Source organism: Nicotiana tabacum, chromosome 19, assembly GCF_000715075.1.
Source record: "Nicotiana tabacum cultivar K326 chromosome 19, ASM71507v2, whole genome shotgun sequence".
NCBI classification, from domain to species: domain Eukaryota; kingdom Viridiplantae; phylum Streptophyta; class Magnoliopsida; order Solanales; family Solanaceae; genus Nicotiana; species Nicotiana tabacum.
Genome location: NC_134098.1, coordinates 15,434,894 through 15,457,496, shown reverse-complemented (window position 1 = coordinate 15,457,496; position 22,603 = coordinate 15,434,894). Strand labels below are relative to the sequence as shown.

At 38.8% G+C, this 22,603-nt stretch overlaps 1 long non-coding RNA gene across 5 annotated transcripts; it reads right to left on the bottom strand.

Moving 5' to 3' along the window:
• Window positions 1-1,066: 1,066 nt before the first annotated feature.
• Window positions 1,067-6,904, bottom strand: LOC107774079 (uncharacterized). 5 transcript variants are annotated; one of them, XR_001645434.2, is made up of 6 exons: window positions 6,725-6,895; window positions 4,439-5,789; window positions 2,564-3,463; window positions 2,235-2,337; window positions 1,330-1,432; window positions 1,067-1,203 (listed from the first exon to the last, which is right to left on the bottom strand). It is a non-coding gene; the product is annotated as an uncharacterized LOC107774079 (long non-coding RNA). The 5 variants fall into 5 exon arrangements; XR_012703210.1 differs by lacking the exon at window positions 1,067-1,203 and having other exon boundaries at window positions 1,280-1,432; window positions 4,439-4,506; window positions 5,669-5,789; window positions 6,725-6,904; XR_012703211.1 differs by lacking the exon at window positions 1,067-1,203 and having other exon boundaries at window positions 1,280-1,432; window positions 4,439-4,506; window positions 4,909-5,789; window positions 6,725-6,900.
• Between the last annotated feature and the right edge of the window lie 15,699 nt (window positions 6,905-22,603).

Sequence of the window (22,603 nt, the reverse complement as noted above, 5' to 3'; positions counted from 1 at the left end):
TCTGGAGTCCTGTGTGACAAGAGAGTGCCACCGATACTCAAAGGTAAGTTTTATAAAGCGGTGGTTAGACCGGCCATGATGTATGGGGCTGAGTGTTGGCCCGTTAAGAACTCACATATCCAGAAGATGAAAGTAGCAGAAATGAGGATGTTGCGGTGGATGTGCGAGCATACTAGGATAGATAAGATTAGGAATGATGATATTCGGGAGAAGGTGCATGTGGCTCCCATTGATGACAAGATGTGGGAAGCGAGGCTTAGATGGTTCGGACATGTTCAGAGGAGAAGCCCAGATGCTCCGGTACAGAGGTGTGAGCAGCTGGTTACGGAGGGCACGAGAAGAGGTAGAGGGCGGCCTAAGAAATATTGGAGAGAGGTGATCAGGCAGGATATAGCACTTGATAGGAAGATGTGGAGGTCGAGTATTTGGGTTGTAGGTTAGGAGGTAGTTGAGTCGTGCCTTACTTCGTAACATGGTGGGACTAGCCATGTAGGGTTTTTGTCTAAGATAACTAGTGGGAATGTTGTGGCTTACTATTTCGTTTTTCAGTGTATGTCCTATTTACTAGCTATCGCTTTTGCTTTACATCTTTCTTCTAGATTTCATGGTGTTTCTATTTTTCTTATGACTGTTGTGGTGATACTAATATTTATTAATATTGTCTCCCTTTACTTTGCATCTTTCTTCTGGATTTCATGGTGTTCCTATTTATCCTATGATTGTTGTTGTGATACTAATATTGTCTCCCTTTTTACCCTTTTGTCTTTTTGAGCCGAGGGTCTTTCGGAAACAACCTCTCTACTCCTTCGGGGTAGGGGTAAGGTCTGCGTACACACTACCCTGCCCAGACCCCATTAGTGGGATTTTACTCGGTTGTTGTTGTTGTTGTTGTTGTTGTTGTTGTTGTTGTTGTCAGTAACACCAAGCAAAATAAAAATTCAAAAATCGTAAAACTTAAAGCCGCTTTTTCCCCCATCTCATGTGTCTTTGATTTTCTTAAAATTGACAACGGCGGCCTTCATTGAAGGGCTTCTTAGTTTTTGGGTGTATCTTCAAAGTCTGTCTGACTTTATCAACTCATTATGTACAGTTTCAGATTGAGAATAAAATATTAGGGAGGAATAGAAACTTATTTTTGTGGTTCATGTTCTGAGTCAATGAAGTATGCTTTTATTGTAGTGGTCGACGATAGAGGAATTGGATCTGCACATTCAGAAGAATACAATGATAACTTGCAACCAAAATATTCACTATGGTGCAAAAATGTAAAATCAAGAAATAATGAAAAAGAATTTCCTTTGATTATTTAAGAAATTATGGATAAGTTACCCAAGCTAACTAAAGCCTTCACTCCAAAATCTGCAATAGTGACTGGGGTCTGGTCAATTTTCTCAAGAATCCTACTATCACATGAGAACGACGACTTCTTCACCTAGAAATTGTAAGGAAATCAGCAGTCTTTGTTAGATAAAATGGTTGCAGTATTTGACAAGCGGACTACTGAAGATAAGCAAAAAGATGGCTATTGCAGATATGCTTAAATTTCAATTCAATCATTTCATTTATCAGAAGTATAGAACTAAAGCAAATTTCACCTGAACTAACTGACTACTCTTGCCTTGTTTGAGATAAGGTGCAGTGTACATTTTTCAAAGATCTTCAATTTTAAGTACCTCAGAACAAGTTCTATCACTTTAGCAATGTGCATTGGCTATGAAACTACCTAAAATGAGTGAAAACCTGCATTTTAAATTGCAGTAGCAGTACGCGAAGCCTTGCAACCTCACATTCTAACCAATTTCAAGAACTTTAGTCCGAAGCCTCATATCTTTCAATTAAACTCAAGGAAGTTGTTCCATAAGGCCATGAAAAGGAAAAATAGCTTTGAACTCAAAATAATAGAATAATTGCCAAATGCAGCCAACAGATAAAACTCCTCGGGTCCCAACTTATATTTGGAACATGCTAAGATATTTGACACAATTGCATTTCTATACAATTTTCGTAACTTTTTAGGATTATCTTCACTTCAATATTTTCTTCCACTTTCATCAACATAGTAGTAAATAAGTCAAATTAAAAATTTTAAACTTCGTGTCAAACACCCTTTCACCAACAGTAATCTAACATATAAGTCAAATTAACAAGTTAAAGTTATGTCTACTGAAATGCAGTCATATAAACGGAAGTGGATGAGTAATTAGCTAATTATTTACAATAAGTGGAGAAATTACATCAACTCAGAGACGACAAGCTTGCTTGACAACATCAACAGCAGCTTCCAGCTCTCTATAATACTTGGCTTTCTGATTTGGGAACGGAAGGCTCAAACTCGACCTGGAAAGGAGAGAAAGCAGACACACACACACAGCAATTCAGAGACAAATTCCAGAGTATCAATCAACTCAACTATACTAATTTATGCCTACTATATGAATTTGAAAAACTGAGAAAAGAATAAGCAGAGAGGAGTCAACTCTAAGAGACCTAATGCAACGAAATGGTAGAAGTTCAACGAAACTAAAGGAAAGATATTTCAGACTGTGAACTGTTGGTCTGCTACCTTCCAAACATCTCCTGTATCTCGAGTCTCATACAATGAAATCATCATTAAACATTGCGTTATAATGTGGGATGAGCAATTTTCTTTCCTAGAAGAAATAGCTTATCCTTGGCCAAGATTAATCTATTTGAGAAAGGAACCCAATAGAGCAAGTAATAGGCTCCTCCAGATTTTATGGCACACTTGAGATGAGTTGTTCGAACTAAGCGATGTAAAAGTGCTTTGTTCTAAAGCAACTGTGAACCTAATCTATCAAATCTACTGTAATTCAAGAATTATATAATGAAATTAATAGTTGAATCTACCATCCATTTTATTATCGGGTCTTTGTGAGGTTGTGATCTAATTTGGATCCTAAATGCTATCTTCCGTCCAGTTGCAAGCCTAATCTTATGTAAGCTGATTTGTTGGTCCTACCATTAGTCAATCAGGAGGAGGAGTCTTCTAGTTCGCTTCTTCCGGTTGTTCAAACATTTAAAGAGTGAATTATAATATGAACTGCAACTTTCTTTGCTCTATAAATAAAATCAACTAACGACACTGTCATGACCCAAAATCTCACCCATCGTGATGACGCCTATCTCGATACTAGGCAAGCCGACAATATCAATAACCCACAATTTTTTTTAAATACGGAAAACATGATAATTAAGTTTAAGAGTAAATTCCACAAATACTGGATATAAAAACACTTCCAAAATTCGGTGTCACCGAGTACATGAGCATCTATGCATTACAAGTCTGGGAAACCCGGTCTATAATAATCCAAGACCAAATACAATAAACAAAAGGATAGGGAAGGAGAGACAAGGTCTGCGAAACATGGCAGCTACCTCTGAATCTCCGGAAAATTGACTGTACGAAAGAATCAACACCTACTGTGTCCGGAATCACCTGGATCTGCACACGAAGTGCATGGTGTAGTATGAGTACAACCAACTCAACAAGTAACAATAATAGATAAGGAACTAAAAGTAGTGACGAGCTTCTCAGCTAAGTCCAAATACAGTACTTTCCAACATAAAATGGTAAGCATGCTCTCAAGTTCAACATTTAATATTTCACAGAAATTTCATATCAAATTTTACTAACACAGAAAATAATATTTTTTCTGAATTTCCAAAAATAGTGATATATGACAGCTAAAATGCAGCAAATAATGCAATCAATGCATCCTCTCAGAGTAACAATCACTCAGTCCTCCCATTCACTCCAACCTCACGGTCACTCTTTCCTCATAGTCACTCATTCCCGACAGTCACTCAGCACTCGGCACTCAGTAGATACCTGCGCTCACTGGGGGTATGTACAGACTCCGGAGGGGCTCCTTCAGCCCAAACGCTATATCAAGCCAATCATGGCATAAATCAATAAATGTGCTGCGGCGTGTAGCCTGATCCATAAATATCCTCACAATTAGGCCCTCGGTCTCACTCAGTCATCAACCTCTCCAGTCTCTCGGGCTCTTAGAAATCATGATAAGCAGCCCAAAAATAGTGATATGATGCATCAATAATAAATAAGAGAGACTGAGATATGATATAAAATGAATAAACATGACTGAGTGAAAAATTACAATTTGAACATATTATTCAATCACAGAAATGACCCTAGTGAGTACCAATAATAACAACATATGTCTAAACATGATTTTTAATACGAGTCTCAGCTAAATTTTTACCTATCACGTAGAGAATGTACAGATATCAACGGATAATTCAACTACACAGTTCCAAGGAATTTGACCAAGTCACAATTCCTACGGTGCACGCTCACACACCCGTCACCTAGCATGTGCGTCACCTCAAAACCACTCACATAACACATAATCCGGGGTTTCATACCCTCAGAACCAAATTTAAAACGGTTACTTACCTCAAACCGTGTAATTCTTTATTCCGCTATGCCCTTGCCACGAGAATTGGTCTCCGAAAGCCTCGTATCTAGCCACAATTAATTCGATTCAATCAATACTAATTATTGTAATTAATTCCATAAGGAAATACTAATTTTCCAATAAAAATTCAAAATTAACTCAAAAAATCGTCCGTGGAACCCACGTCTCGGAACTCGACAAAAATTACAAAATATGAACGCCCATCCAACCACGAGTCCAATCATACAAATTTCACCAAATTCCGACATCAGCTCGACCCTAAAATCTTCAATTAAAGTCTTTGAAGATTTCTACCATTTTCAACCCAATTCTTACCCATTTGAACTCAACAATCTTTCCATAAACCTTATTGATACGTATAAATAATACTGTTACACCCAAGAATCATACTCTTAATCACCCATCTTTATCCAAACTCGAAATTGAATACTAGGGGTTAGAACCTTACCTCTTGGGTGAAGATCTTGTGATATTTCCTTGTTAGATTTCAAAACTTGAACAAGATCTTGATGAACAAAGCACTTGAGCTTCTTCCTCTCTCTAGAACACTCTCCCTTCTCTCTAAAAATGTCAGATTTTTGCTCCAAAATAAGCTTCAAGGGCTATAAATCGAAGTTGGGTCGGGTCAAAAATTATAAAGAATTGAAGCCCCGACGCAGTTATGCGATCGCATAACACATATGCGGTTCGCATATCGGCCGCATAATTTGGCCTCCAAAACTGGGCGTGACTGACCCGGTCTGCGGTCATTATGCGGCCCACATACCTATTCTGCGGTCACATAATGCACCGCAGAACAGGTCTGCGGTCGCATAATGCACCGCGGATTTTTCTCAAATCTTGCCCCTCTCCCGATCCACTCTGCGACCATTATGCGGTCCGCAGAGTGATTCTGCGACCGCATAGTGGTCGCAGAAATGGCCCCTTTTCAGGCAAAATATTTTTCCTTCACACATAGGTGCATTGTTCAAATTGATCTACCTCGGCACTACAAAAACCTTAATCCTTAATTTCCTTAGCAAAAATTCTCCGGGGTCGTTACACATCAATCAACATCCGGTCAACCTTTCAACTTAAATTTTAAACCTTGGAACTAAGTGTTCCAAATCATTCCAAAACCTCACCGGACCCGAACCAATTATCCCGGCAAGTCAAATAACAATCGTAAATCACAATTTGAGCAGTAAATGGAAAAACGGGTGTAATACTCAAAACGACCGATCGGATCGTTACAGACACGCGGGATCAAACCAGCATGAAGACAACAGTTCCAGCCTCAGATGCTTTGAAGGAGAGGAGCGAGTTGATGTTTATCTTGACATTGTTTATCTATAGCAAGAAGATAAGGAAATAACATGGTCAGAGTTAATCTATGTGTATGAGCATTAATAAAACAAAGAAAGCAATTAGAAACTTCACAATTGCTTTAGGATGTAATCAAATTTTATCTCAACTTTTTTATTTGTGCAATTAGAAGCAAGCAGTAGTTGAAACTAATCATTATAATCTTCTTATTACTAATGAAGCATCTTAATAGTGAGAAAAGAAGAATAATATGCAAAATTCACAAGAAAATAATTCAGTCACCTTTGCCCTTTCAATTAGTTATACTAAGGAGATGGATAGCAATTTTTATATCTAAAACATACATCTATCATATATATCCATTGTTCCACACCAGTAGCCCCCTAAAGTAAGAAACACAAAAGCTAAATAAATTTGTAGCTCCAGCGGCATGCGGCATCTCAAATATGTTGTAAGAAACTGATTTTCGTTTGATCCTGGAAGTGTCTGTCCCTTTTTGCCATAAAGAGGTTTAATTGATTCTTTATCACTCCCATTTCTACATCCATGGCAAAGGGGAAAAAACTCTTGGCGTAATCATCCACTGGCCTAATCATTACAATTTGCATAGCCTAAAAGAATGTGTCTGATGGATGACATTTTTATTGTATATAAGTTGGCACAACACAAAATGTTTGTCAACTCAAAATACAAAACAAAGTTTCACCAGCGACAACTTAGTTACACATATGTGTACTAACAACCAGAGGCTTACATAAAAGCCAGGAATTTATCAAGATGAACAAAATTCACCCAAGTGTAACTAAAAGAACCTAGTCTAACTTGTCAACAAAGAACTGCACAGAGCGGGGACCAAAAAATAATTAAACACAACAATCAATATAGAAAGACGGAGCAGGGACTAAAAAGAGTTAAACAGAACAGTCAATATTGAAAATTTCAGCATAAGTAAATCTCACCTTCGGAGAATAGTTAAAACAGAGTGAGGAGAGAATCCACAATAACCAAAAAAGCATAGGGATGGCTAAGCATACACCGTACTGAGAAAAGGTGGGACACGCGCCCTTCTTTTAAGATACATGTGGATGCAGCGTTGTATCCTAACAGCGTGCCCAGCCTTAAATTCCACCTAAACCCTTTGGTCAACCAATAAAAATCCTTTATTTTATTGTTGTTACAAATATACCCTTCTTGACCCGAAAATATCCGGATGCAGCTCTCATTGTCCCTTATTAATAGTAGGAATATTTCTTAATCGTATCAGTACTCCCCCGTTAGCAACACCCTTGTCCAGGATCAAATGGGAATTGTGAAGGGTCACGATAGAAACTAAGGGTCCACTAAACTATATAAAGAACCATCAGTTTTCAAAGAAAATGCACACACAACAGTAGGTAAATGACACAGTAAATTTTTACGTGAAAAACTCCAGCTCACGGGATTAAAAACCACGACCTACCCTTGTAGGATTTCAACTTCACTACTGAGCAAACTTCAGATTACAAACTGTTGTAACCTAGGAATTAACCTCTTAATCCCTCACTAACTTGTAACAAATCTATTACAAGCCCCTTTATAATAACTCTATTACAAAGTTTACAACTCGACTAACTCTAGCCAAGACACAAACATATGGTTTATGATTTTACAAGGGTTTCCTACACAATGCTTCTAACAGGCTAAGTAGGAATTACAAGTAATTTGTTTTGACAAAGGTGCTACACAACTAAGGACATATGATGACTCAATGCAGGAAACTGGTCCTTCGTTATGTTGATCTTTGTTCTTGACGCCTTGAATGTCACTTGCAAGTTGGCAATACCCTTGAGAGAGAGCTTGATCGATTCTGAGTGTGCAAGTGTATTGTTTTTGCTTTGCTTCATGTTAATATTACATAAGTGACATCACTTGAATGATGCAAGCATGTTTGGTACAAAGGCATTCCCTATAAAGTGACTGCTCCACTGTTTGCACTGTTGCGTGTGTGCAGATGAACAATTGCAGTCACTTTACAGCTGTGGGGAGTTGACTGGTACTGTCAGCAAGGGAACTGATGTCGATCTGTTCCCTCTGATGTTTCTTGGACTCTGAAAGTTGGAGTATGTCCCCGACTTGAGACTTGTTGATCTTTGAGCACTCAGAGGATATGGAACAGGTTCCCCATTTGGTTCTTAACATTAAGTTTGTCAGATCATCAAAACATAGCAGGACACATAACTTATCAATTTCCCATTTTTTTGATGATGACAAACTTGTAATTGAAATCCCCCCTGAGCCTGTGGTGTCCTCACTCTTGTTCCCCCTCAATTAATAAATTCTCCCTGAGCTTGTGCTTGTTCCCCCTCAATTACTTTTCCCCATTTTGGCATCATAAAAGATTAGGCACAAGCAAAAAATAAAATGAAGTCTACCCTGGTTAACGCATGCCATATGTGTGCACACAATCATGACTAAAAATAGAGTAGAAGAACAAGATATGCACATCAAAAGGACGAGAAATTCATTAATTTTGGAAATAAACATGGAGCAGTTCCATTGTTACACAATCACCACAAAATAAAAACAGCAAAAAAAAGTACCAGTCATCAAACATAAGCGAAAATAGGAAATAGAAACAACTTGAACTTGACACTGGAAGGGAATGACTCTAAGGAGCACTGGAAGAGGGAGGTAGAGAGGAAGGGGAAAGATTTCTAAGGAAGATATCCATTCAAGCATTTGCAGACCCTTGCTTATTGAGCAACCTCTCCTTCAGGTCCTCGACTTGTTTCTTGAGATCAACATTTACTTTGGTCAGGCGATCAACCTATGCGTTTTGTGAGCTACTGGAACCAGTTGCCTCCTGGGCCTGACTGAGCTGACCCTCAAGGATAACATTCCTTGCCTTCAACTTCCTTATATCTTCATTAGCGATATTCTGAGCTTCAATCAGTTGAGAGATAGTGGAATTGCTGCCAACCCCTCTTTTTTTTATCGATGCACTCACACTCTTCCAAGGTGGTTTTGGAAAAACTCTGCTTGCGAGTACCCATGGTGGCCTTTCCCAGGGGAACTTTGAAGAACTCAAAAACTTTGGTGAGAAGAAACCCATAGGGCAGCCCATGATTACCATCCTTGAAATCTGCTACCTTTTTCATGTGCTCAATCATGATTCCCGGCAGAGTATAGTGGAGTATGCATCCAGTGCTTCCATGAGGAACAAGTCTGCTCGTGATGTAATAGAACGTCTTTCTGCACGAGGGAGCAACACCTTGTTCCCCATTTTGAATAGCATCTGGTACACTGGAAGGAGGGCTTTCTTGTTTACCTGTTCCCCCTGCTACACTGCATCATCCTTCAGAATGGCATTTCCAAAGTTTGACGAAACAAGTCCCCTCAATGGAGGATATTCCGTCAGTAGGCACACCCAAGATGGTTCCCAACACAGCTTCATCCAATACAAAATCAACCCCATTCACTTTCATGCAAATGTTATCATCCTCGATTGTGAAAAAATCAACATAAAAACTGCGCACTTCGGCCTCATATACTGTAGGACTCTTATTTGTGAACAAAGGTGCCCACTGTTGAAAGTCACAGATATCAACCAGTTGGCGCATTCCTGGCATGTCGAGAATATTAGGGGCAAATGTTCTGCCCCACAACACTTTTTGATTTCTCAGATTTTCCCTTCCTTCATTCTTGGCCACCCTCACCTTGGTCCTTATTGAGGAACCAGGTCCCTCATTGGCACCAGCCTTCCGTTTCACTGATTTTCTCACATTTTAAACTTTTTCTGTAGGATTCTCAGACACCTTCTTAGACACAGATTTCTCAGACACGTTTTTACTAGACCCCTCAGTTGCTTTTTCTCCAGACTCACCTGCTTCAACATTACTAACTTCCATCACTTTCATAAATGACTCTTTTTTTCTAGAATTTTGAACTGTGGGTTTCTTGGAGGATTTAAAAATTAAGGGATTGGGTTCCTCATCCACCTCGTCATCAATGTCCACAACAAGAGCTGTGGGCACCACCTCTTCATGTACTAACTTTCCACCCTTCACCAACTTTCTCCTCTTCTTTTCTTTCTTACTTTTCTTTAGAGCTGACACAAGAGCCTCCTTCTGTTGTAGCCTAGTAGTAGGTCTCTTAGGAGTGGGTGTTTTGGGAGTTGCCCTGCTACTCCTAACACTAATAAAGCTTGCAAAAGCCACGCTATCATAGTCTTCTTCACTACCGTCATTCTCCTCCTCATACATAGATCTCATCTCGGGAGCAACAATGGCCAATGGCTCAACATATAAATGAGAAAAGGGAGTAGGATCAGTGTTGACCTGGGGTTCTTTTGATGAACAAGGGGTTTCATTCCAAGTAGGAGCAGAGGGCTCCTCTTGGGCAGATGGATTAGGCCCCTCGAGTGGTTCCCCAGTAGTACTTTCAGGTGCCAAATTTTCGATAGGCACCAATTCTCTACCCTCTTTCTATAGATTCTCACCTTCCCCTGAGACCCATTGGTTTTAGACACACCTTCATAGCAACCATCCACACACCATTCAGCAGCTATTGATAACATATTTTCTATGGACTCTTGTTCTTCTAAATCCAAAGGAAACTCAGAAGGCACAAAAGAAATATTACCTGTAAGATCTGCAGTATTCAAATCGAGACTTGGGTAGTCATTGTATTAACCACACTCTGTTGTGCCTCAGAACTCTCTCGTCTAAGCGCAAACTGGAAACTTCCTGATGTTATTCCCCCTCTACTGTTTCTCCCTCAACCATTTTTTCCGGCGAGGCAGAGGGAGAGTTCGTAGCCACAAACCTCTTGGGATTCGAAGTTTTGCGACTACGATGAGAAACAAAACTTGATTGGGGTGGAGAAGAGGCAGTGGGTGGTTGGGAATCTTGCTTAGGGTCTTGGTATGGGTGGCGTAAGGTGCTTAGACTCTGTCACCGGTGCTTCAAGAGATGAAGATATAGTGGGGACAATACTGGGGACATTTGAGACTTCGAGATTCTTAGACATTATAGAGTGTAATGAGAGTTTATGAAAGAAGAGAGTGTTTGGCTGTTGAGAGAAAAAGGGAATTTTTGGCTTTTGATGTGAACAGTTGTGAGAGTGACAGAGTTTGGGTTTATTAAAAAGGGGGTGAGGGACCAGTTGTGAATGTGTATTGATTTTCTGGGTAGATGGGTCATTTTGTAACGGGTAGGACGCTTGGGTTCCCAAAAAAAAAGAAGCTGATAATTTAATGACGTGGCACCCTTTTTAGCCGTTTAAAAACTTGTGCATGAGAGTAAAAAAGGAACTACTAACTTGTGTCGCAGGAACTAGGTTCCCTAACAGATTTTGTAAATGTGATGCTCATCCATTTGCAAAGATGCAATACATTAGCTCCTTGTTTGCTCTGTAATCGTCATGCGTGTCTACCTGTAACGGTATAGAAATGAGTTAGACCTTGCCAGAAAATACTTTTTAGCAATTTCACTTGTACATTTCTTTCATAGCCAATCATCGAGGGACCAGGTCCTTAACTTAATTTTATCAACCCTAGTGCAAGACAATTCTTTTCAAAGTGCTCTCTGCTCAGTGCTTTGGTGAAGATGTCTGTAATTTGATCTTCTGTGCTATAGAACTTCATGCAGATAAACCCCTTTTCAATATTGTCTCTGAGAAAATAATGTCGCACATCAATGTGCTTTGTTCTCTTATGCTGAACTGGGTTCTTTGCCATGTTGAGAGCATTGGTGATGTCACATAGTAACAACATACAATCAGAAAACAAACAAAAATCTTCTAGTTGCTTCTTGATCCACAACAGTTGAGCACAACAAGAGGTAGCCGCCACATATTCAGCTTCTGCAGTTGAAAGAGCCACTGAATTTTGTTTTCTTGTACCCCATGAAATTAGACAGGAACCCAGAAAGTGTACCATGCCAGGAGTGCTTTTCCTGTCCTCCAGATAACTAGCATAATCAGCATCAGCATAACTGATCAAATCAAAGTTGTCTCTTGAGGGGTAGTAGAGAACCAGGTCCTGCGTTCCCTTTAGATATTTCAGGATTCTCTTGGTAGCCTTCAGATGAGATTCCTTTGGATTTGATTGAAACCTATCACATTATCCCACACTAAAAATGATATCTGGTCTGCTTGTTGTGAGATACAAGAGTGACCCAATGATACCTCTGTACATGGTCTCGTTCATAGGGGAACCAGGTTCATCCATGTCCAGTCGAGTGGCAGTGGCAATAGGAGTGTCAATGACTTTTGAGCTTTCCATTTCAAATCTCTTCAGAAGATCTTTAATGTACTTTTGCTGACTTATCATTGTGCCCTTAGGAGTTTGCTTGACTTGCAGGCCTAAGAAGAAATTCAATTCTCCCATCATGCTCATTTCAAACTCACTTCCCATGAACTTTGCAAACTCCTCACACATAGAATCATTTGTTGCACCAAAGATGATGTCGTCAACATAAACTTGCACAATGAGCAGGTTCCTCCCTCGTTTCTTCAGAAATAAGGTGTTGTCAATTTTTCCTCTTGTAAAACCATTTTCTAGGAGAAAGTTGGACAATCTTTCATACCATGGGCGAGGAGCCTGCTTCAGCCCATATAAGTCCTTGTCAAGTTTGAAAACATGCTCAGGATGCTCATGAAATTCGAAGCCAGGAGGTTGCTTGATGAAGACGTCTTCTTTTAGAAAGTCATTCAGAAATGCACTTTTGACATCCATTTAGAACAATTTGAATTCCATATGAGAAGCAAATGCAATAAGGATTCTGATGGCCTCCATTCGAGCAACTGGGGCAAAGGTTTCATCATAGTCAATCCCTTCTTCTTGATTATACCCTTGAACTACCAGCCTTGCCTTGTTCCTTTTTGTGTTCCCAAACTCATCAAGCTTGTTTCCGAATACCCACCTGGTCCTATAACAGTTCTGTCAGTAGGTCGAGGAACCAGGTGCCATATATTGTTCCTCTCAAATTGATGGAGTTCTTCTTGCATAGCCGTAACTCAGTCATCATCTTTCAATGCTTCCTTAATATTTTTGGGCTCAATATGAGAAAGAAAGGCTGAGAAGGCAAGCACGTTTCTTGACTTTGAACTCGTTTGAATCCCTGAGTCAAGAGGAGTGATCACATTTTCAAGAGCGTATGAACTTTTGTGCTTACAGCTAGACACCTGAATCTTATTGTGAGAGGGTCCAGGTATTTATGAACGTGATCCTTGATTGTCGTGAGTTCCGCTTCTCAGCTCAGCATATGGGGTTCCTCGGATAGCATCAACAACTCTGTTCTCAGCTGCAGTTGTTGTGATTGAGGAACCAGGTTCCTCCACATCAGTTGGATATACAACTATACCTTCATCATTTGATTCCTTGACTTGACTCATCATGTCAGCCTTACCATTTTCCATGTCTATGACTTCACCAGGAACAACTGACTGTTCTCCGTCTTGATCAATCTTATCATGTGAATCTTTCCCACAAGGATGGTAAGATTCATCAAAGATCACATGTATGCTTTCCCCAACATATTGAGTTCTCTTGTTGTACACTTTGTAAGCTTTGCTTTGTGATGAATAGCCCGGAAAGATTCCTTCATCACTTTTGGCATCGAATTTTCTTAGTGCTTACTTGACATTATTAAGAACAAAACATTTGCAGCCAAATGTCCTTAAATGTGTCAGCTTGGGTTTCCTCCCATTCAACAGTTCATACGAGGTTTTGTTAAGGAGGGGCCTGATCATGCACCTGTTCACCAAGTAGCATGCAGTGTTGACTACTTCTGCCTAGAAATGTTTTGCAATGCCACTGTCAATCAACATTGTTCTTGCCATGTCTTCAAGAGTCCTATTTTTCCTCTCCACAACACCATTTTTTTAAGGTGTTCTTGGAGATGAAAAATTATAAGTAATGCCATTTTCAGCACAGAATTTGTCGAATTTGGCATTGTCAAATTCTGTGCCATGATCAGACCTTATACATACTACATTATGGCTCATCTTCATCTGGATCATTTTCACAAATGCATCAAATACTTGAAAGGTTTCATCCTTAGTTCTGAGAAACATGGTCCATGTGAATCTGGAATAATCGTCCACTATAACAAAAATGTACTTCTTTCCTCCTCTACTTGGCACCCTCATAGGTACACACAAATCCATATGAAGGAGATAAAAGTGGCCTTGAGGTACTAACTTCATTTTTGGGTTTGAAAGAGGATCTGACTTGTTTTCCTTTTACACATGCATCACACACCTTGTGATCCTTGAAGCTTGACTTGGCCAGGCCACGAACGAGGTCCTTCTTGACCAATTTGTTCAGCAACGTAAAACTTGCATGACCCAATCTTCTGTGCCACAGTTCAGCATCATCATCAACAATGTTCAGACAACTGAGATCCCTATTTTGCAAGGACTCAAAATTAGAAACATAAATGTTTTTGTATCTTTTAGCTACCAGAACCACCTCACAAGTCACAAGAATTGTGATCGTGCATATTTTTGACACAAATTCCACTTTGTTTCCCTTGTCACAGATTTGGAAAACACTCAGCAGACTGTACTTCAAGCCGTTCACATAGTACACATTTTTAATTGAGTGAGCAAGAGACTTCTCAATCCTTCCAACTCCCAGAATGTATCCCTTTTTGCCATTTCCAAAGGACACACTCCTGTTGTAGGGCTTTGAGTGAAATAAAATCATTTGTGCTTCCAGTCATATATTTAGAGCAGCCTCTATCTATGTACCATTTTTGGCTGCTTCCTTTCACTGCTCCCTGTACAAGAGAATCAAGGGTTAGATTTAGGAACCCAAACAAGTTTGGGTCCCTTGTAGTGAGGAAAAGGGTGAATCAGACTTCTTCTTGTGCAGGCAGGCAATATACATTTTTTTAGTGGAGGGACCTGGTTCCTTAGCAGTAGTTACCTTTTCAACAAACACCTTGTTTTTCTGTTGGGACTGAATTCTAGCCTTACAGTTTTCTTTAAAGTGACCAGTGTTGCCATAGTGAGTACAAAGCCAGTTATCAGGGACAATAACATACTTGCTATGTGGGTTGTAGGGAGTCTTTTCTATTTGGAACCCAACTCCCTGCTTGTTCCCACCATTGCTTGTATACATGGCAGCAATTGCATCAGAGGACCAGGTCCATTTTGGGGATTTTTTGAGGTCACTTTTAACTCTACCTAGGTCTTCTTGAAGTTGCCTGTTTCTTTCAAGTTCTGCACACACACTAGATTTCACAGTTTGGAGTTCATTTTCAATCTTAATGTGTGCCTCACTTGCAACTCCCTTTCCCTTTTGGGTGATCTCATGCCTACCTTCCCTTTTTAGTTCCTCAATTGTTTCCTTTAGGTCCATGACTACTACTAATAAGTCATCTCTCTCATGCTCTATGCTAGCAATCTTTTAAGTTAGATCTTCTTTATCATTTTTTAAGCACTCAATGATCTCTTTTAAATTGACCACGACAACAACAGTTAATGCCTTTTTATCATTTATAAGACTATGATAAGCATCAATTAAAACATTTGCCAAAGATATAAGCTTTTTTTGCGAGTAGGACTTCAAATTTCTTTGAACGTCCAAAAAGCTTACCTTATCATCATCATCTTCATCATCGTCCGATTTTGCCATCAGGGCAAAGATGGAGTCATATTTAGCTGCTTCACTCTCTACTGCCATCACGGAGTTGTCACCTTGTTCATCATCCTCTCCAGATTCGTTGGAGGAGTCTCCCCATGCAGCAAGAGCTTGCATCTTTTCTCTTGAATTGTTTGTCAGGAACCAGGTTCCTCTTGGCTGCTTTATCTGTGTTGTGTTTGTACTGATCTTGCTTGAGGAGGGGGTAATCCTTGATGAAATGTCCTAGCTTCCCACACTTATGACATAGGTCATAGCCTCTTGGCTTGCTAGACTGCCCCTTTTTGGAATACCTCAATTTCTGCCAACCATTTTTTGAAATCTCTTTGTCAGGTAAGCCATATCGGCATCCTCACCACTTGAGTCATTTTTGTCTGTCTTGAGGACCGAGTTATTCTCCCTTTTAGGCTCTCTTCTCTCATTATACTTCTTCTTCTTCTTCATTTCATAAGTTTTCAGATTGCCAATGAGTTCATCAATGGTCAGCTTCTGCAGATCCTTTGCCTCCGTGATAACATTTGCTTTGCTTTCCCAGGATCCAGGTAATACACTGAGTATTCTTCTAAGAAGCTTGTTTCTTGGAATGATTTCTCCCAGAGAATGGAGCTTATTGATGATAGAAGTGAAGTGAGTGTGCATGTCCTGAATGGACTCATCATCCTTCATTCTGAATAGCTCATACTCAGTTTTTAGCATATCAATCTTCGACTGTTTAACTTGAGTATTCCCTTCGTGTGCTATTTGGAGAGCTTCCCAGATCTCCTTGACAGATTGGCAGGCAGAAATCCGGTTGTATTCGTCTGGTCCAATACCACAAACGAGGATATTTTTGTCTCGGACGTTCTTCTCTATAGCCTTTCTGTCAGCATCGTTGTATTCTTTCCTAGTCTTGGGAACTGACATTGTTGGTTCTCTAATGGTCTTCATAGGAACAAAAGGACCATCGCAGATGACATCCCTAAGTTCTGAGTCTTCAGCCATGATAAAATCATGCATTGCTGTCTTCCACCATCCATAGTTTTGGCCATTAAATCGTGGTGGTCTGTAGGTTGATTGACCTTCTTCAAAGTTTGGTTGAGCAGCCATGAGAATCCTTTCTAGGTGTTAGCCTGATAGAAAGAACCTGCTCTGATACCAATTGATAGAAACTAAGGGTCCACCAAACTATATAGAGAACCAAGTTCTCTATCAATTTTCACAGAATGCACGCACACAATAGTAAGTAAATGACACATAGAGTTTTACGTGGAATACTCCCAGCTCACAGGATTAAAAACCACGACCTACCCTTGTAGGATTTCAACTTCACTACTGAGCAAACTTCAGATTACAAACTGTTGTAACCTAGGAATTAACCTCTTAATCCCTCACTAACTTGTAACAACTCTATTACAAGTCCCTTTGTAATAACTCTATTACAAAGCTTACAACTCGACTAACTCTAGCCAAGACACAAACGTATGGTTTATGATTTTACAAGGGTTTCCTAAACAATGCTTCTAACTAGGCTAAGTAGGAATTACAAGTAAATTGTTTTGACAAAGGTGCTACACAACTAAGGACATATGATGACTCAATGCAGGAAACTGGTCCTTCGTTATGTTGATCTTTGTTCTTTACGCCTTGAATATCACTTGCAAGTTGGCAATATACTTGAGAGAGAGCTTGATCGATTCTGAGTGTGCAAGTGTATTGTTTTTGCTTTGCTTCATGTTAATATTACATAAGTGACATCACTTGAATGATGCAAGCATGTTTGGTATAAAGGAATTCCCTATAAAGTGACTATTCTACTGTTTGCACTGTTGTGGGTGTGTAGAGGAACAATTGCAGTCACTTTACAGCTGTAGGGAGTTGACTGGTACTGTCAGTAAATGAGCATATGTCGATCTGTTCCCTCTGGTGTTTCTTGGACTCTGAAAGTTGGAGCATATCCCAGACTTGAGACTTGTTGATCTTTGAGCACTTAGAGGATGTGGAACAGGTTCCTCATCTAGTTCTTAATATTAAGTTTGTCAGATCATCAAAACATAGAAGGACACATAACTTATCAGGTCACTATGTATAAACTTCTTGTCTTCAAATCAATCTTGCAAACTGTAGTGAATGCAGATATTTGAAAATGCATATTCAATATTGCCTTTGGCGTTGATGATATCTTCCCACTGATACACACCCAGGGGTGGAGCTAGCCTTCTGCCTACGGGTTCGGCCGAACCCAGTAGCTTTTATGCAAACTCTGTATTTGTCTTAAAAAAATCATGGAATATCTATAAATTATTATTATAGAACCCAGTAATTTAAAAGAACTAAAATCCCGAAACCATAAGCTTCAAATCCTGGCTCCGTCTCTGAATTTTCAACGTATTTGAAAAAGAGATATAAGTGCCAACTTCACCTGGTACCCTATATTGCTGCAGAGACTTCAAGGTACACTTGTCGTCGCCTTCGTAGACATCGGAGTCACCTTCTGGAGTTTTATAATGTTATTGTTTATTTTTATTCCAAACGGTTATATATTTGATATTCTTCGTTATTCTTAAAAAGCCTTATGACTTCGTGACGAGCACTTAATGCATAGGAAATATTCACTCGTTTTCTATCAAATTCTAGTATAGTTTAAGATATCGTCCCATAGAGATTGAAAAATCTATGCTACAAACTTATAATATTTTAGCTACTATTTGAGAGAACCAAATTGATAGAAAGAGAGTAGGATTTTGAATTTGTAAATTACTTAAACAAAAATAACTTTTGGAAAATTTATATTTAAAAAGTATTGGGAATCATTGAATTCACTTGACAATATTTTTATAATGAAATCTCAATTTCTACATATATTTCACTAATGGATAATTGCTTATTGCTAATACAATTATGCTTTGCTCACTAGAAATTAAACAATTAATAATACTCCTTGAGGTTATAGTATTAACTGACTTACGACTAGTGACGATAAGACCGAAATATATATCTTGCCTAAATTGTGCCAAGAAGTAGTAAAGACCTCTTGAGATTATCTTTACAAAGAAATCAATGATATTGCTTATAACAATTCCTTCGTGGGAATTAGAATTGAAGTAAGCCAAAATCAAGATTTGGAATGCTAGATTGCTGAAAATTACCCTCTATCTACTTATTCACGCTAGTCAATATGTATCAATTTTGCTTCGTGAGAATTACAAAATCAATACAAGTAACTTTAGAAATAAATAGATAGATGCGACTAGTTAAAATTTAATATCCCAGCACAATATAAAAGTGGAGCTAGAGAATCTCAGGCCAAGTATGTAATAAGATTGAGAAAACTATTATAAATATATATATCAAGTTTCATCAACTATCCCTACAAAAAGATACTACTCCATTATAGAATATTTGAAAAAGAAAGTACTTCTATAATATGGCCTATATTGCCAACACTACCAGAAAATCGGAAAATTACAAGAAGTAAAGAAAGAAGAACAAGAAAGATTAAGAGACCAAAGCTTTAGAAAATAAAGTGGCTCTTTTGTTCCTTTTTTCCTCGATGCCTACTACACAGAGAGTTGGCTTCTATTTATAAAAGTGCATTTCTTCTTGAAATGTTGTGATCTTAACTGAAGAAGATACATAGTGAGGAGAATGTGTCCCGAGGAAGATGCATCTTGAATAAGATGCGTCATAACCTTCTTACGTTGTGAATTGAATATGTTACAACCTTCTCGTTTCTTTCATTTTTTTGCTTTATTAATAGTATTCTTATCTCCTGCAAAACATTATTAGAAAATACAGAGAATCGAAATATTATATAAAAACTTTACTTAAAATAGTATATTTTAAAGTATATTATATATGAATATTTTATATTCATCAAACTCCCCTATACTTGAATCATTGCTCGTCCTCGAGGAGAATTATTTTATTAGTAATTATTAGTTCTTGTAGATTAGAAAAGTAAGAAAATAAAAATTCACATAACATTCAAAACCTATAAGTTTTTCAAGTCACCAAATCCTTACCTTGTTTCTACTTCTGCTTTTGTTTGACAAAAAAATTCATCTCCTCATTTTGAAAAAACGTTTGAGATTGATAACATTATGATCACAATCCTTTAGTTTCTCAAACTTTTTCCATAAGCTTTCCCTTCATGTCAGTCTCCACTAATGTAGAATCAACATTGTTTTTTAAAATCTTTTTAGGACTTTTTCGGGCTTTTATTGTTAGGCTTAGTGCTGGTAAGGGTAAATAATATATTTATAGTGACTGTGTTCCTTCCAGCTTTATAATGAGAGCCAATTATTTTACCAAAGGAACTAGTACAAATTAATACAAATAAGATAAACTCTATAGATGTCTTCAGTTCAATGATTAACAACAATTAAGTCAACATTCCTTTCAACAGAAACATCCTCTATAAGTTCGAAATTCTTATGTAATGACTCGACCGGTCATTTTGAGCTCCAACACATCGTTTGGTGGTTTGAGGCCTTGAGTAATTTCACTTCAACTATTATGACTTGTGCACGTGGTCAGAATTGAATTTTGGGAAGTTTGGAGTTGATTTGGAAAGAAAATTCTAATTTCGGAAGCTTTAAGTTGGAAGAATTGACTAAGGTTTGATTTTTGAGTAAACGACCTCGGAATCAGGATTGGAAGGTTTCAACAGGTTCGTATGATGATTTTGGACTTGGGCGTAAGTCCGGATCGGGTTTTGGATGACCCGGGAGCATTTCAACGCCTATTGTGGAAGGTTGGCATTTTGGAAGAATTTGATAAATTTGGGTTGAAGTGCATTTCAATGTTATCAATCTCCGTTTGGGATTTCATGTCTGGAAATAGCTCCGTATGGTGATTCTGGTATTGGGAGCGCATCCAGAAGTGGATTTGGAGGTCTATAGGTCATTTCGGGGTCATTTGGCGAAAAATGGAAATTTGAAGGTTTTTGAAAAGTTTGTCCGGGAGCAGACTTTTTGATATCGGGGTCTGATTCTAATTCTGGAAGTTGGAGTAGGTCCGTAATGTCAATTATGACTTGTGTGCAACTTTGAGGTCAATCGGACGTGATTTGATGGGTTTTGGTATCGAATGTAGAAGTTTGAAGTACTAAAGTTTATTGAGTTTGAATTGGGTTGCGATTCATGATTTTGCTGTTGTTGGATGTGATTTGAGGCCTCGAGCAGGTCCGTGTTATGTTATGGGACTGGTTGGTATGATTGGATGGGGTCCCGGGGACCTCGGGTGTGTTTCGGGGTGGTTTCAGATCAATTCGAGCTGTTTGGAACTGCTGTTACTGGTATCTGGTTTCCTTCTTCGTGAACGCGAAGGGAATCCCGCGTTCGCAAAGAGGAACTTTGAGGCTGCTGGGTTTTGGCCTTCCCGAACGCGAAGACGTGGACGCGAATGCGAGGCAGTAGCTGGGAAGGCCTTCGCGAACGAGAAGAAGAGAGGGAGCGGGGGCCTGCAGTCATTTAGCCTTCGCGAACGTGAAGCTTCAACTGCGAACGCGAGGCTTTGGTCGCGAACGCGAAGAGGAAATTTGGAGGGCAGTGTTTCTTTGGCCTTCGCGATCGCGAAGATGGGCGGACCTGGGTAGTGAAGTTTTAAAGACGGAATTTGGCCATTTTCTCTCCATTTTTCATTTGGTTGGGCGATTTTTGGAGCTCTTGGAAGGGAGATTTTTGTCATTTATGTCAAGGTAAGTGATTCCTACCTATTGCAAGTTAAATACTTGGATTATATATGGATTTAGACTTGAAAAGTTTTGGAAATTTGGGATTTTAAAGAAAAATTTAGAAATTGGTATTTTTGGATTTTGACCACGAAATTGGACATGAAATTTGGAATAAATTATATATTTGAGTTCGTGGTGTCATGGGTAAAGTTTATCTTTGAAAATTTTTGGAATCCGGGCACGTGGGCTTGAGGGTGATTTTTATCGTCTTTTCAAGCGGAGTTAGGAATTTTTGTAAATTGAATTATATTGAGTATTAGAGTATATATTTATGGGTTTGCACATTTATTGACTAGTTTTGGAGCGTTGGGCATCACTTCGAGTTGTTGGAAGGGCTTGGGAGCCGGTTGTGGAATTTCGGAGCGAGGTAAGTCTCCTTTCTAACCTTGTAAGAGGGAACTAACCCCATAGGTGAAATAATTCAATATGTGCTTCTATTTGTGGGGGCTACGTACGCACGAGGTGACAAGAATCCGTATGTAGCTACTAATATATTTATGTCCGGGTAGTCTAGGACCCAGATCATGTTATAATTGCGATGCTTGCATCCTACTTGTTAATTTAAATTGCTTAAATCATATCGAAACTTGGTAAAGGAACTTTAAAAAGGTTAAACTTCATTTACTTGACCATTAAATGAGAATTTGAAATTTTAGAATATTTGCCTCACGTCTCGGCAGGTAAAATAAATGCATCTATGATTCGTGCCGTTCGACCCTCGACAGTGCACAATTTAAATATTTATGTTGGATCGGGCCGTACGGCCTCCACATGATTTGCGCATGATATATTTTTAGAATTGATAATAATTGATATTGCTTTCATTGGCCCGAGATACAAAAATGTTAAATGACGAAAATAAATTTTGAAATTTCTTATGAACAAAAGAATTGTTTACTTATTTCATGATATTGAGCTTACAGCCGTTGTACATAATCCATGCTTAACTATATCATCGACGTTTTATTTATAGCCCATAGTATGTGTCGAAGTCGACCCCTCGTCACTATTTCTTCGAGGTTAGGCGGGATACTTACTGGGTATGCGTTGATGTACGTACTCATACTACACTTGCTATACATTTTTGTACAGTTGCATATATGTCTAGAGGCCTTGTGGGCGCAGATGCGCAGTTATTCCACGTTACGAGTCCGCAGCCAGCAGAGTCTCCTTCAGATTTTTTATATTTCTCTGTCCGAATTTGTATTCCGGATAGATGTTGTATTTTATTTTACATTCCTAGTTGAGGCTCATGCACTTGTGACACCGGATTTTGGGGTGATTTGAGTTGTCCTGTATTGAAATTGTTAATAATATTATTATTTACTTTGTAAACTCCATCTTTTACTATTTAATTGAAGAAAATATGATTTCAAAAATATTAAAATGAAAACCTAATTAAGTATTTATTTTTGGCTTGCCTGGCAGCAGTGTCCGACACTATCACGACCTTTAATGGATTTTGGGTCGTGACATCTTACACCAAGAATTTATTCC